Here is a 15,965-nt window from a genome sequence, read left to right as displayed (position 1 = left end):
TGGACGGCGGTGGCGGGCTCTGCGGGTTGAGGTGGTGTTCCATCTGGGGCCCCTTGATCTGGGGCAGCACAATGGCTTTCTAGAGAAGGAAATTTGCCCTCGTAAGCTTCTCTTGAGGTGGCGATCCGAGCAGGGAGGTGTTGGTGGAGGTGGAGGAGGAGGAGGCAAAAGCGGATGATGATGATGTGGTGAGCGTGCCCATGGTGCTGGCTGTCATGGCAGCGGTGGTGGTGGACATGCTGCTCAGTCGATGCGGTAGCTAGATGCGATCTATTCCTGACCTATAGAGGAAGAGGCTCTGTTATCATGTGAGAAGAATTGGGAAGCGTAGAACCCTTCGTCTGGGCCGCATTGTATTATATCGGGATCATGCCGTGGCTTACAAGGTAGAGATCGATCGAGAGAAGAGGAGATCGATCATGGTTCGGTACAGGAGGTTTAACAGAAGTAGAGATAAGAGGAGATAAGATTACAAAGATTTAGACTGCTCAACTACTCTCCTATCTCTATACAACGTATATTCTAACATTTTGGACTATTTGCATGTGGCATATGGGCATAGAAGGCATCTTCATGTTCGATTGACCCTACAAAAATGAAACGAGAAAGAGTTGCCAACCTGTACGAGGAGATACAACCCTGTCGTGCCACCATACTAGATCCGTGGTGGTTCTTGGCATAACCTGAAAGAAGGAATAAGAAGAAGATCAGTCGGAGTTAATGAAGCTCTATGAGAATTGTTGCCGTGAGGAATATATGTATGTATATGGTAGTGAGACAAATCGATCAGGTAGCTGGCATATGATTGGTGGACTTCAAAAGCAGCTACTTGCGGTTGGAGAACTTGGAGTAGGATTCAACATCAATGGAAAAAGAACAAGGCTCCGGCACTCCGCTGAAGTGAGTGCACCTCCAATCTTATTTCACCCATGTGTAGGTATGAGGGACTCGCGTGTAGCCTCCTACTGGATTGATACCTTGGTTCTCAAAAACTGAGGGAAATACTTACTCTACTCTGCTGCATCACCCTTTCCTCTTCAAGGAAATCCAACGCAGTGATCAAGAGGTAGCAGTGTATCTATGTTATCTAACCTTGTTTACACAGGTTCATCCCATCCTAAGCCAACTCAAGACCACGAGGTAAGTATATGCATCACAGTCATGTGAATGAGAAATTCTTGCTGATGTACATACTGTTTGCAAGAAGGACTCATGAGCATGAAGGCACATTTCTCATATACACATGATTTGCTCTGATGCATATAGCCAAGATACATGTAACACATTGCTTACTCTGTCATGTTTATGCATTCACATGCTCCTATATTCCATATTCACATGATTGCATACATGTAGGGGGAGCCTATGCATGTTACATGTCTTTCTAAAGCTTTACTTACTATTCTCTATATCTTTATCTAAAGCTTTGATGTATGTTGTCATCAATTACCAAAAAGGGGGAGATTGAAAGCACAAGTGCTCCCTAGGTGGTGTTGGTAATTAATGTCAACATATCTCTTGTTGGACTAACACTTTTACCTAGTATGTTTTAGATAAGTTCAACAATGAAGTGGCATGGACTAGAGGATGTGGAACCCCTTCAAGATGCTAAGGACAAAAGGATTGGCTCAAGCTCAAAGCTCAAGACTCTACATTTTCTATTTTAGTGATCCAAGATCACATTGAGTCTATAGGAAAAGCCAATACTATCAAGGAGGGATGAGGTGTTGCTTAATGAGGCTCTTGCTCAAAATGCTTAGTGATATGCTCCGAAGCCCTCAACTACTTTCTCACATCCACATATGACCTAAACCAAAAGTCAAACTCGGCCCCACCGATTCTTTCTGTCCGGCGCCACCGAGTTCAGATGTCATAGCCACGGCCACAAACCCTAGGCAAATCGGTCTCACCGATAGGGATCTCGGTCTCATCGAGATGGGATTGCAATCTCTCTGTATGGATCCATTACCAAAATCGGTCTCACCGAGTTTGTGTAATCGGTCCTACCGAGATTGCAATGTAAACTCTCTGCTTCCTTCTCGTAACAATTCAGTCTCACTGAAATGAGCGAATCAGTCCCACCGAGTTTACCTGACCAACTCTCTGGTTAGCTTTTTACCAAAATTGGTATCACCGAGTTTGTGTAATCGTTCTCACCGAGATTACTTATGCCCTAACCCTAACCATATCGGTCCTACCGAGTTGCATGTTGGTCCCACCAAAAATCCTAACGGTCACTAGATTTGCTGAATCGGTTTGACCGAGTTTATCAATTCGGTCCCACCGAGTTTGGCAAGTTGTGTGTAACGGTTAGATTTTGTGTGGAGGATATAAATACCCCTCCACCTCCTCTTCATTCGTGGAGAGAGCCATCAGAACGAACCTACACTTCCAACCTACATTTTCTGAGAGAGAACCACCTACACTTGTGTTGAGGCCAAGATATTCCATTCCTATCATATGAATCTTGATCTCTAGCCTTCCCCAAGTTGCTTTCCACTCAAATCTTCTTTCCACCAAATCCATATCCTGTGAGAGAGAGTTGAGTGTTGGGGAGACTATCATTTGAAGCACAAGAGCAAGGAGTTCATCATCAACACACCATTTGTTACTTCTTGGAGAGTGGTGTCTCCTAGATTGGCTAGGTGTCACTTGGGAGCCTCCGACAAGATTGTGGAGTTGAACCAAGGAGTTTGTAAGGGCAAGGAGATCGCCTACTTCGTGAAGATGTACCGCTAGTGAGGCAAGTCCTTCGTGGGCGACGGCCATGGTGGGATAGACAAGGTTGCTTCTTCGTGGACCCTTCGTCGGTGGAGCCCTCCGTGGACTCGCGCAACCGTTACCCTTTGTGGGTTGAAGTCTCCATCAACGTGGATGTACGATAGCACCATCTATCGGAATCACGTCTCAAAAATCTCCATGTCTCCAAATTGCGTTTGCACACTCCAAACCCTTCCCTTTACATTCTTGCAAGTTGCATGCTTTAGTTTCCGCTGCTCATACACTCTTTGCATGCTTGCTTGGTATGTATTGTGTTTGTTAAACTTGTGCCAAAACTCCACTTCAAGTTAAAGAAATTAAAACTGCAACTTTTGGTACTTAGTGTCTAATCACCCCCCCTCTAGACACCTCTTCTCGATCCTTTCAGCCTCCTACTGGATTGATACCTTGGTTCTCAAAAACTGAGGGAAATACTTACGCTACTTTGCTGCATCACCCTTTCCTCTTCAAGGGAAAACCAACGCTGTGCTCAAGAGGTAGCAACGGTGCGCTCCACCTCGCTGCCGCCCCCGACCGCCAACCTGCTGCTCTCTTCTCCAGCGACAATGCCGACCTGCTCTTCTCCACCCCCAACGCTCACTGCTGTTCGTCTCCAACTCCGACGAGCGCCGCTGTGGCATCTCCTCGACACCAATAGTGGGTCGCCGGACTCCTGGTGGTGCTCTGCTCCGGGTGGTCGGCTGACCTCCCGCGAAGGCCTCCATGATTCCTTCCCAAGGCCAGGACCATCGCTGCTGATCTTCACCAAGTCTTCTTCACCACGCTGCAGCTCTACCCCAAGGATCCTCCTCTGCTACTCTTCTTCAACATCCACGTGGAAGCTTCTCCCGCTATAGACCGTCTCCAACTTGTCTCTATTGTTCCTCTTCTTCGACTGCAACATCTACGACCTTGAATTGAAGATCATCACGACTCATAGGCTCTGAACCTCTCTCTTCTCTTGTTTCTGTTCTCTGGATATATGCAGTGTTGGGTCTGAAATTTACTTTGTTACCCGTGTACCTTTGCTGAACCCCCATGTATCCTTGCTGAATTGTTGTGACCATTTGCTGGATATTGAGTTAGTAGCTATTTTCTTGTGAGCTACTAGCAATTTAATTAGTTGCATGAGGTGTGCGTGATGGCTGAACCATCTTCCATGTGCTAGTGTTACTTGTCTGTTTGATTACAAGAAAACCACCATAGGAAAAAGACAGTTCTATTTCTGAATCCTTGACCTTTGCAGTTTATTATTTTGTTTTACTTTGATCCAGTGGCTACTTGTTATCACTGCTGTTTGATTCATCTATTCAGTTGTTTTGAATGTTTCGAATGTGTGTTTCGAAGTTCTAGATCCCTGTGGAGAACTGACATTCTAAATCACTATATCTACCTTCGATCAGCGACCTGCCCAGACGATTGAATTTTGTGGAGACTGTTAAGCACTCATAGACACTAGGACATATGAGGGAGAAATGAGCTTCAACCGTAGAGATGACCTTAATCATTTGCTTGATTCATTTATATGCATTATAGCCCGTGGTAACGCACGAGCATTCTACTAGTACACTAGAGAGCACTTTTAAGATTTTTTTAGACAATATGCTTTAGGAAGCTCTATCATGATATTTAACGATATTAAAATAAAGATAAGTGCACATACCACTACAATTTGTACAAACTATATAATTTATGCAATCATCAAACTTTTGTTAAGCGACATAACCTAATTTAGCATACTTTTTACTCATGTACGTTATAACCGTATGACAAGGAATACAATAATTACTAATTAGCAATATTGTTGTGTGATTAAATATGCCAACAAAATGCTTAACAGTGTACTCTTTTAGGTCGTAATCTAATGAAAGAATATGTATAGAAGAATATGAATATAAAAGTTTAGTATGAAAATATATGCAATTTTATTTCAAATGTACAACCATCACGAGCAAGCTCAAAAGCAGAGTCACAATGGCCGGGCTGAAAGGATAAAATAAATAAATAAAGACAAATCAGAAGAAGAAAAAACAGTGGCGGGAGAGAACTATAGATCTTGAATTGAACAAAACCCAATTCAATCTGAACCAATTGAATTTCGCCGGTCTTCAAGCATAGAAATACTGAACAAGCCGTGACCACCAACATGAATCGTAGATCCAGATCCAAGTACAATATTGGTTACAAAAATCTGACAAAACAACAACAAAATAAACAAAGAAAACCCGTGGCATACTAGGTAAAGCCATCTCGAAGGCAAGGCCATGAACACGAGATGCCAACTATAGTCATCTCGATCTGCAACTTCCACAAGATGCCATAGCCACCATGGACATGGCCAAAGTCTTCAAGGTCAAGCCTCAAGAGACCTTGGCCATGGCCATCAGAACCAGGCCATGGATGCATGGAGCCTCACTTTGAAGGTTTGATTGAGCTTGTGTTCCTGCCGGAGGCTAGAGGAGGAGCCACCGCTAAGGTTAAGAGATGGAGATGCGGGGGAAATTAAAGGCTGAGAGAGGAGGGCGAGGCCGAGCTTATATACCTGGTGCGGCGAGAGGGGAGGGCCGGTTCGCATCGCGAAATTCATGGCCATAAATCGGGTGGAGGGCAGCTAAGGCACGCGGGGTCAGGTCAGTAGGGAGCTCACTATCCGAGCTGGCCTCAGCGAGGACACCTGAGGTAGGCGCGGGCCCCATCTACCATAGAGACTACGCGTTTTCCTTGTTCACTTGCTCTGGTTTTCAACAAGGCGGGCGCCGAGTCTGGGTTTGTTTGGGCAAGGCCCGTCCCACGTGGAGCCTGCAGCGAACCTCAACCCGAAAAGTTGTGACACGCGCCAGATCCAAGCCTCTGAAATTGTCGCACCCATGATCTCCACCGTCGATTGAGAAGCCCACATGATCGCACAGCCAGCATTGTCTCGTAGGAAGCACACAATCCACGTACTCTACCCTCATTGGCCTAGAGTCGCGTCCACCTATTTTCTTTCCTTTTCTTTGTTGCTTCAGATAATTATTAATGAATTTGGATGGACGCGCTATGGTTCATTGAGGTGTCACGTCAAAACGAACAAGTCTCACGTTCTTGTTTCCTAGAGTTTTTGTTACGCGGTAGTATGTGACAGAGAGACAATGCCTGATACCTTTGCCACAAGGAAATAAGCGATGCATGGTGGTACGAGACATATTTGAGAAAAAAACACTGCTACACCTTGTGGCCAAATTCAATGTTTTGACCCTTTTGGCATACTTTTGCATGATTTGATCGTATCTGAGAAAGAATTTGGATCTGACCATTTTTCTACTGCCGCCTGATAACCCACAAGTGTAGAGGATCAATTGTAGCCTTTATTGATAAGTAAGAGTGTCGAATCCAACGAGGAGCTAAAGGAAGAATTTATATTCCCTTCAAGTTTTATCGACCACCGATACAACTCTACACATACTTATTGTTCGCTTTACCTAGAACAAGTATGAAACTAGAAGTAGTTTTTAGGTGTAAAGGGATAGGTTTGCAAGATAATAAAGAGCACATAAATAAAAGCTAGGGGCTGCTTAGATGAAGAAACAATTAAGTTAGTTTTAGTAGAGAGCTTTTTGTCACAAGAAAGTTATTTGTCCCTAGGCAATTGATAACTAGACCGGTAACCATTATTGCATTTTTATATGAGGGAGAGGCATAAGCTAACATACTTTCTCTACTTGGATCATATGCACTTATGATTGGAACTCTAGCAAGCATCCGCAACTACTAAAGATCATTAAGGTAAAACCCAACCATAGCATTAAAGTATCAAGTCCTCTTTACTCCCATACGCAACAACCCACTTACTCGGGTCTGTGTTCTATCACTCACGCCACCCACCATAAGAAAATCATGAACATATTGCAACACCCTATAGCTGGGATCCCTCACACTTGCGCGGCATAGAGAGCATCATAGGACAACACCAATAATAAAACATACAACTCAAACCAATCATGATCATGAATTAACCCATAGGACAAAACTCATCTACTCAAACATCATAGGATAGACACATATATTGGATAATAATATATAGCATTGAGCACCATGTTTAAGTGAGATTACAGCATGGAGAAGAGGTGTTACACTGCTGCATAGAGGGGGGGATTGGTGATGACGGCAGTGAAGTTGTTGGTGTAGATCACCGTCATGATGATGGCCCCGGCGGCACTCCGGTGCCACCGGGAGATAGGGGGAGAGAGCCCCCTCCTTCTTATTCTTCCTTTACCTCCCCTGGATGGGAGGAGGGTTTCCTCTCTTGTCCATGGCCTCCACGATGGCGGAGGGGCGAGAGCCCCTCCGAGATTGGATCTCTCTCTGTTTCTTTTATGTTTCGCGTTCCTGTTTTCTGGCCTTTCACAGTTTCTTAAATTCCCGGAGATCCATAACTCCGATTGGCATGAAATTTTAACACGGTTTTTATTCTTCTAAAAATTAGCTTTCTTGCGATCGAAGAAGGGAACCAACCGCCTTACGGGGTGGTCACAAGCTTTCCAGGCAAGCCCTAGGTAGGGGGTGCGCCCCTTGAGCTTGTGGGCCCCTCAGGCATCGTTTCGCGTTGATTCTTTTTCCCAAAAATCACATGTATTCCAAAATAATTCTCCATAAAATTTTATCGCGTTTGGACTTCGTTTCATACGGATTTTCTGAAAAACAAAAACCATGCAACAAACGAACTGGCACTAGGCACTAGATCAATATGTTAGTCCCAAAAATAATATAAAATATTGCCAAAAGCACATGAAATTTGTAGAATATTGGCATGAAACAATCTAAAATTATATATACGACGGATACGTATTAGCATCCCCAAGCTTAATTCTTGCTCGTCCTCGAGTAGGTAAATGATAAAAAAATAATTTTTGATGTGGAATGCTACGTAGCATAATCTTGATCATATAACCTAATCATGGCATGAATATTAAGACACGAGTGATTCAAAGCAACAGTCTATAATTTGATATAAAGACATCAATACTAAGCCATCCCAACAAACAATCATGTCTTTCAAAATATCAATGCTAAAGAACGTTATCCCTACACAATCATTTAGTCTTGGCATGCTCCATCTTCTTAACACAAAGTATTTAGCATGCACAACCCCAATGACAAGCCAAGCAATTGGTTCATACTTTTAACGCGCTTCAGTTTTTTCAACTCTCATGCAATACATGAGCGTGAGCCATGGATATAGCACTATGGTGGAATATAATATGATGTTGGAGGTTGTGTGGAGAATACAAAAAAGGAGAAAGTCTCACATCAACGAGGCTAATCAACAGGCTATGGAGATGCCCATCAATTGATGTCAATGAGAGGAGTAGGGATTGCCATGCAAAGGATGCACTAAGAGAAGTGTATGAAATCTCAAACTAAAAACTAAGTTGGTGTGCATCCAACTTGCTTGCTCATGAAGACCTCGAGAATTTGAGGAAGCCCATCATCGGAATATACAAGCCAAGTTCTATAATGAAAAATTCCCACTAGTATATGAAAGTGACAACATAGGAGACTCTCTATATGAAAAACATGGTGCTACTTTGAAGCACAAGTGTGGAAAAGGATAGTAACATTGCCCCTTCTCTCTTTTCTCTCATTTTTTTAATTTTTTTTTTCTTTTTTTATTGGGCTCTTTTTGGCCTATTTTTTCTCCCTTTTAATTTATTTTTCGTCCGGAGTCTCATCCCGACTTGTGGGGGAATCACAGTCTCCATCATCCTTTCCTCACTGGGGGCAATGCTCTAATAATGATGATCATCACACTTTTATTTACTTACAACTCAATACAACTAATACATGATGACTCTATATGAGTGCCTCTGGTAGTGTACCAGGATGTGCAATGATCTAGCATAGCAAAGATATTAAAAAATGGACAAACCATGAAAATATCATGCTATCTATCTTACGATCATGCAAAGCAATATGACAATGAATACTCAAGTCATGCATATGATGATGGTGGAAGTTGCATGGCAATATATCTCGGAATAGCTATGGAAATGCCATGATAGGTAGGTATGGTGGCTGTTTTGAGGAAGATATAGGGAGGCTTATGTGTTATAGAGCGTATCATATCACCAGGTTTGGATGCACCGGCGAAATTTGCACCGACTCTCGAGATGAGAAAGGGCAATGCACGGTACCGAAGAGGCTAGCAAATTGCGAAAAGGTGAGAGTGCGTATAATCCATGGACTCACATTAGTCATAAAGAACTCACATACTTATTGCAAAAGTTAATTAGCCCTCGAAACAAAGTACTACCACGCATACCTCTAGGGGGATAGATTGGTAGGAAAAGACTATCGCTCGTACCCGACCACCACTCATAAGGACGACAATCAATAATAAATCATGCTCCAATTTCATCGCATAATGAGAGACCATACATCAATGCTTCGGGAATCAGAAAGCTTAACACAAATATTCTTACTAAACCATAATCATTTACTAGTACTTCCCACATATTACCATCTCTATATCGCAAACCTATTGCAAGGAATGAAACATATCATATTCAAAGATCTGCAAGTTTTATGTAGGATTTTATGAATAACCATGTAAATGACCAATTCCTGTTCTAAGTAGATATAAGTGAACCATGAGACTTGAATTAATTCTACAAAATATTTTCCGCCGCTCTAAGAAATATAAGTGAAGCAAAAGAGCATTCTACAAATGGTGGATTTCTATGTGTAGAGAAACAGGCAATCTAAACTTCAAATGATATAAGTGAAGCACATGAAGCATTCTATAAAGCCATACTCAAAAGATATAAGTGAAGTGCAAAGAGCATTCTATAAATTAACCAAGGACTATCTCAGACCATAATGGCACGTAAAATAAAAAGGGAAAATAAACACAAAAGACGCTCCAAGAATTTGCGCATATCTTGTGACGAATAAAAATATAGCTCCAAGTAAAACTACCGACGATCGTTAGAAGAAATTGAGGATGCCTTCCGAGGCATCCCAAGTTTAGTTGCTTGGGAGTCCTTGAATATTACCTTGGGTGCCTCGGGCATCCCCAATATTAGTCTCTTTCTAGTCCTTATTCCTTCATCCATCGCGATCTCACGCAAAACTTGAAAACTTCAATCACACAAAACTTAACAACACCCTCATGAGATCCGTTAGTATAATAAAGCAAATCACTACTTCAAGTACTGTTGCAAACCCATTCATATTTTATTTTTGCATTATAACTACTATATTCTAACTTCTCCATGGCTTATACCACCGATAGTTCCATCAAAACAAGCAAAACAATGCATCCAAAACAGGATAGTCTGTAGTAATCTGAACATTCACCCTACTTCTACAATCCTAAAAATTCTGAAAAATTAGGACTAAATAAAAAATTCGCAGAATAGTATTGTGTAAAATTTTCAAAAACTTTTGACGTTCCAATAAAAAACGTAAATTGACACACTACAGCTAAAGTTTCACTTTTTGCACTGCACATACGAAATAAGCAATCTAAACATCCTAAAGGCAAATCTTGGCACATTATTTTTATAATAAAATGGAGTTTTACAAGGGGATAATTATTTTTGTGAGAAAATTCCATGAAACATTCTACATTGTTTCCATGAGCATGAACACAAGTGTTCAAGGTCGACCCTCACTTCTCCAATGCATAACCTTCCAATCACTTCTCTTTTTGAAAAAAATTAGGTTACCTTGTATATTTTTGTTTTGTTTTTACACTTTATAAAAGCACACAACAGAATAAAATGACTCTCTAAAACTTCCAGGTTGTGTCCTTGGCAGCGCTTTCTTTAAAGCCATTAAGCTAGGCATAAAGTGCTCAAGTAATTGATCCACCTGGATCCCAAGGTATATCAAAGCCAATTTTAATTAACAATGATTTGTATCTGAGTAGTGAGCACAAAGTAATACATATCATGCAACACCAAAGTCTAACTCTCTTCCTATGCATAATCATGTCATAAAAGAACAATTCATGCACATCAAGTAAAGGCCAACGCATAGTATAAATAGTTTCTTGCAATTTTATCGTATTGGAAACATAGAGATGTGGAGATGTACTTCCTCTCTCATAATAATTGCAAGTAGGAGCAGCAAGCACATGCATATTATATATATTAAAATCATCATGTGCAATAGTAAAACACAACCCATCAATATAATCCTTAATAAGAGCAAATTTCTCCGATATAGTGTAGTTTGGAGAATTCAAAAAGATAATAGGACTATCATGTGTGGGGGCAATAGCAACAATTTCATTCTTAACATAAGGAACTATAGCAAGTTCATCTTCATAAGCATAATTCGCATCATGGCCACAAGCATAGCAAACATGAAGTTCATAAAAAAGGGATATTTCAAAAGAATCAACGGGATCATAGCATTCATCCTTCGGTAAGCACGTAGGGAAATCAAACAATCTATGAGTTGAAGAGTTACTCTCATTTGAAGGCAACCACAGGTAGCTAATCCGCTCTTCTTCCTTTTGTTCTTCGCTCTGCTCGTCATCTTTTTCATCTAATGAGCTCACAATGTCATCAATTTCTTCTTCCATAGTTTCAATATTTGTCTCTTCTTGGACAGCGAAGACTTTCTCAATAAATGCATCAATATCGGCAATGTATACATAATTATCATAGCAATATTTAAGTATAGCAAATTTTCAGGTCTATAAATAGCATCATCAAAATCTACATACTTTTCAAACAAAGATTCAATTTCATAAGCACCCTTAAAAGAAACAAATTCTTTTATTTGTTCCACATCATAGTAATCAAATCTACCATTAGCATAAGAAGCCAAGGTTTCATTACCATTAAATTTACATGAAAAGGGAAGGTGTGGAGCCTTCATCCTAGAGCAACAAGTATAATCATATCTCAAGCATAAATTCCAAGCATACCAATGCAACATTTCAATTTGATCCCATAATAGTTTCCATTTTTGATTCAAGCGATAATCCCTAAATTATTCACGTTGATCCAACGTGTCGTCCATTATCAAGTTGATTGGGGTTTTCTCGGGATTATCAAAGTAGTGTTTAATATTTTTCAAATAACGAGCATCGAGGGTTTTAGGAGGTTCCCCATCTCCATGAGTATCAAGTACACCTAATTTTTTTGGTATTTCGTGTTTCATATTCATAACTAAAGATAGAGAACAACTTAGAACGGAAAATAAAATCTACTTAGTGATAAAGCAAACAAGCACACATGAGAATATTCACCCCACGCTATTGCTCCTCGACAACGGTGCCAGAAAAAGGTCTTGATAACCCACAAGTGTAGGGGTCAATTGTAGCCTTTATTGATAAGTAAGAGTGTCGAACCCAACGAGGAGCTAAAGGAAGAATCTATATTCCCTTCAAGTTCTATCGACCACCGATACAACTCTACGCACGCTTATTGTTCGCTTTACCTAGAACAAGTATGAAACTAGAAGTACTTTGTAGGTGTAAAGGGATAGGTTTGCTAGATAATAAAGAACATGTAAATAAAATCTAGGGGTTACTTAGATAAGGAAACAATTAAGTTAGTTATAGTAGAGAGCTTTTTGTCACAAGAAAGTTACTTGTCCCTAGGCAATCGATAATTAGACCGGTAATCGTTATTGCAATTTTAGCCGTGGCTGTCATTCACACAGGAAGAGGGTCGCCATCCTTCTTGACGTGGAAGCCGTGGATCGGCTAGTCCACAGCTTCCACTTCTTGGCCGGCCTACCTCCTAGAGCCCCGACACAAGCAAACCCTAGCCAGGGTTGTCGCACCCCACTCGCCCACCTCCCCGCCGATGTCATGGACTGGAATTGAATCAGCAAGGGGAAGGACAACCACAAGGCCGGCTACTCCTCTGGCTGACGTTACTTCAGCAGCTCCGCACCGCCTGCACCACCTTCTTTGCCTGCACCACCTGCTCCGCCAGCTTTCAAGATCGCGCCACCAGCGTCCGGGCATCGTGACAGGCCGTACATCCACGTCGATGTTTGTCGGTGTTACTAGGAGACCACGATGCCATTATCGTGGGGAGATGTCCACCTGCCAAACAACTGGCATCTCTCTGCCGACCGCGTGTCGATACCTCCAGTGCCCGTGAGCGGCCGCGGCCACCTCGTGGAGATCAACCGACATCGCGCCCGCCTCCCACCGGATCTGCCGGAGGACCCCAGGTACGCCAAAGATTCGCCGTTGTGGGATACATGGCGCCGCGACGAGCACGACCTGCGGCGACAATCTTTTTTTGTCGGTCGTCCTCCTAGCCTGCGATGCCCACATCCTCCTCGTGATGAGAGCCCTCCCCAAACGCGGGGTTGTAGGCGTGTGCACGACATCATGCCGACACCTTCTCCATCCCCATGCCCGCCGTCGCCGGCACCCTTGACCGAGGAGGAGGAGGCCCGCCTCATTAGGCGGGTCATGGAGAAATCCATGGCCACCCATGACAAGCGGCAATGGGATGGCCTGCAAACCGCGTTGCCCCTCTCTGCGGTCGACGACATGGCCATCCCGAAGCTGGACCTCAACGTCAAGGAGAAGGTGCGAGAGGAGGAGGTCGTGGAGGAGCCGCCCATCGCCGTGTGGAACCCTCATCTGGTGGGCCAGCGGTGGAGCTGGTCGTGCATGGCGCCAGAGATGGCCGACTAGGTGGGCTTCGGCCCATGGTCAGCCACGCCGCCGCGGTCGCCAGAGCAGGAGCAGGAGCCACGGGAGAAGGTGGTGCAAGCGCCGCCAGCACCTCCGATCTCGCAGGGGCTGTCGGTGTTAAAACCGGCGGATCTCGGGTAGGGGGTCCCGAACTGTGTGTCTAAGGTCGATGGTAACAGGAGATAGGGGACACGATGTTTACCCAGGTTCGGGCCCTCTCTATGGAGGTAATACCATACTTCCTGCTTGATTGATCTTGATGGATATGAGTATTCCAAGAGTTGATCTACCACGAGATCGTAATGGCTAAACCCTAGAAGTCTAGCGTGTTTGACTGTGGTAATGAGTCTCTCCCTTTCCGGACTAAGTCCTCCGATTTATATAGGCACCGGGAGGATCTAGGGTTACATAAGGTCGGTTGCAAAGGAAAGGAATCTACATATTCAGTCGCCAAGCTTGCCTTCCACGCCAAGGAGAGTCCCATCCGGACACGGGTGCAGTCTTCGGTCTTCGCATCTTCACAGCCCATCAGTCCGGCCCATGGCTAACAGGCCGGACATCTGAGGACCCCTTAGTCCAGGACTCCCTCAGTAGCCCCTGAACTTGGCTTTAATGGCGAGGAGTCCGGCACGCAGATTTGTCTTCGGCATTGCAAGGCGGGTTCCCTTTTTTCCGAACTCCAAGATAGTCTCCGAATAGATGGTTGTATCCGGACCTGCCACACACACCATAGACAACCGCAGAGAGAATATAATACTCCACAAGTCCAATCCACTGACAACTTTTTATGACATGACATCACGTCTACCCGTTCATAATTTCGGACCGTTTTGCGTCTGCCGTTCCACGTTTCGAGACGCAGTTGCCATTGGCACGTCTTGTCGAAGCAGAGATCATGTCTCCTTATTGCGGGATTCTCATCAATACGGGTATGGGTAACCCAACCATGCCATTTACACAGCCCTTGGGAATAGGCGATTTTTAAGGCGAGCAGGGAGGCGCTTGATATTCGCGGCCCTTTATAAGGGGATAAGAACTCCCCTTGTCTACTTACGCCTTCTCCTTCCTCTGCCCTTCCATCCTTGAGCTCCAGTGCCCAAGTCCCCATCTTTCTACATCTCCAGAAAGCATCCGACCATGTCCGGATTTAGAGGCTAAGGCAAATGGATGGTCTCCTCCGTCAAGGATAAGGACATTACTGAGCTTCGGGCGGCCGGGTACTTGGCGAAGGAAATCGCCCACCGTCTTCCAGCCCAGGGGCAAGCCGTCCCCATGCCGAAGCCCAGTGAGAGGGTGGTACTCATCCCTCATTTCCTCCACGGGCTAGGGTTTCCACTCCACCCTTTCATCCGCGGGCTGATGTACTATTACGGGATAGACTTTCATGATCTATCCTCAAACTCTTTCCTCAACATCTCGGCATTCATCGTCGTGTGTGAGGCCTTCCTTCGCATCCAACCCCACTTCGGGCTATGGCTCAAAGTCTTCAACGTGAAGCTGAACATAGTGGACGGCCAGCACGCGGAGTGCGGAGGAGCCATGGTGAGTAAGTTGGCCAACGTCTCCTAGCCAAAAGGCATTTTCGTGGAGACTGTCAAGGAATGGCGGAAACAATGGTTCTACATTACAGAACCCCGCGGCACCAATTGGGCCGCAGCCGCCGAATTTAACTCCGGAGCACCCATGTGACTCACCTCCTGGGTCGAGAAGAGCCTAACTGGTGTTCGCCAGATGAGCTGACGGCACTTCAGACGCGCGTTCAAAGCATGATGGACAAGGATGTCAAACTTGTCGATGTAATCCAGGTGATGCTAGTTCGCCGGATTCTCCCGTGCCAAAGCCGAAGCCGCCCTCTATGGAAGTTCAACTCGAAGAAGCACCATACCCTAAGGAGGCTCTTCGAAACCACTCACGAAGGTGCCTGGAAGTTGCTCTTTAAGGGCAATGAGAAACGCCGGCCGCAGATTCGGACCGCGGGCACGATATTAACCACCTCGCCAGCGAGGTATGTTATTTTTAATGCATCCCCTACTTGCTTGTTTCAAGGGTGATGTCTGAACTTTTATCATCATTCCTTCTTCAGGACTGGATGGAGAGGGTGAAGCGGATCCAGTGTCCGGCTCCGCTGCCTGAAGAACTAGTCATCCCGCGTTTAGCGAAGATGTTGGTGCCGGAGCCCTATAAGGCGCTGGAGAAGAAGGCCAAGAATAAGGCCAAGGGGGCCAAAGGTGGCCCCCGTCATAAGGGTACTTCAGGCATAACGTCCGAAGACGAAGAGACCTGTTCCTCCATCCCTGAGGACGAGGAGGAGGAGGAGGAGGAGGAGGAGATCCCTCCCCATTATGAGGGAAGGGAGAAGAGGCTGTCCTCCATGAATCTGGAGTTGGGGACGCCCAAGAAGAGGAAGGGCTCCCTTGCGGATAACTCTGTGTGGGATGTCGACAGTAGTCCGGAGCGCCGCTCCCGCGCTAAGCCTCAGGCCGCATCATAAGTAGTACGATTCATGCATATTCATATATCCAACCTCTTTTCCTCATTGTACTAACAC

At 44.3% G+C, this 15,965-nt stretch overlaps 1 pseudogene; it reads left to right on the top strand.

The window, feature by feature from the left end:
• Positions 1-200: 200 nt before the first annotated feature.
• LOC147993151 (uncharacterized) lies at positions 201-15,475 on the top strand (annotated as a pseudogene).
• Positions 15,476-15,965: the final 490 nt, after the last annotated feature.

This window comes from Triticum urartu, chromosome 1A (genome assembly GCF_056163025.1).
Source record: "Triticum urartu cultivar PI428250 chromosome 1A, HENAU_Tu73, whole genome shotgun sequence".
Classification (NCBI taxonomy): Eukaryota; Viridiplantae; Streptophyta; class Magnoliopsida; order Poales; family Poaceae; genus Triticum; species Triticum urartu.
The sequence above is the reverse complement of the archived record's forward strand: the minus strand, read 5'-3'. Positions and strand labels throughout refer to the sequence as shown.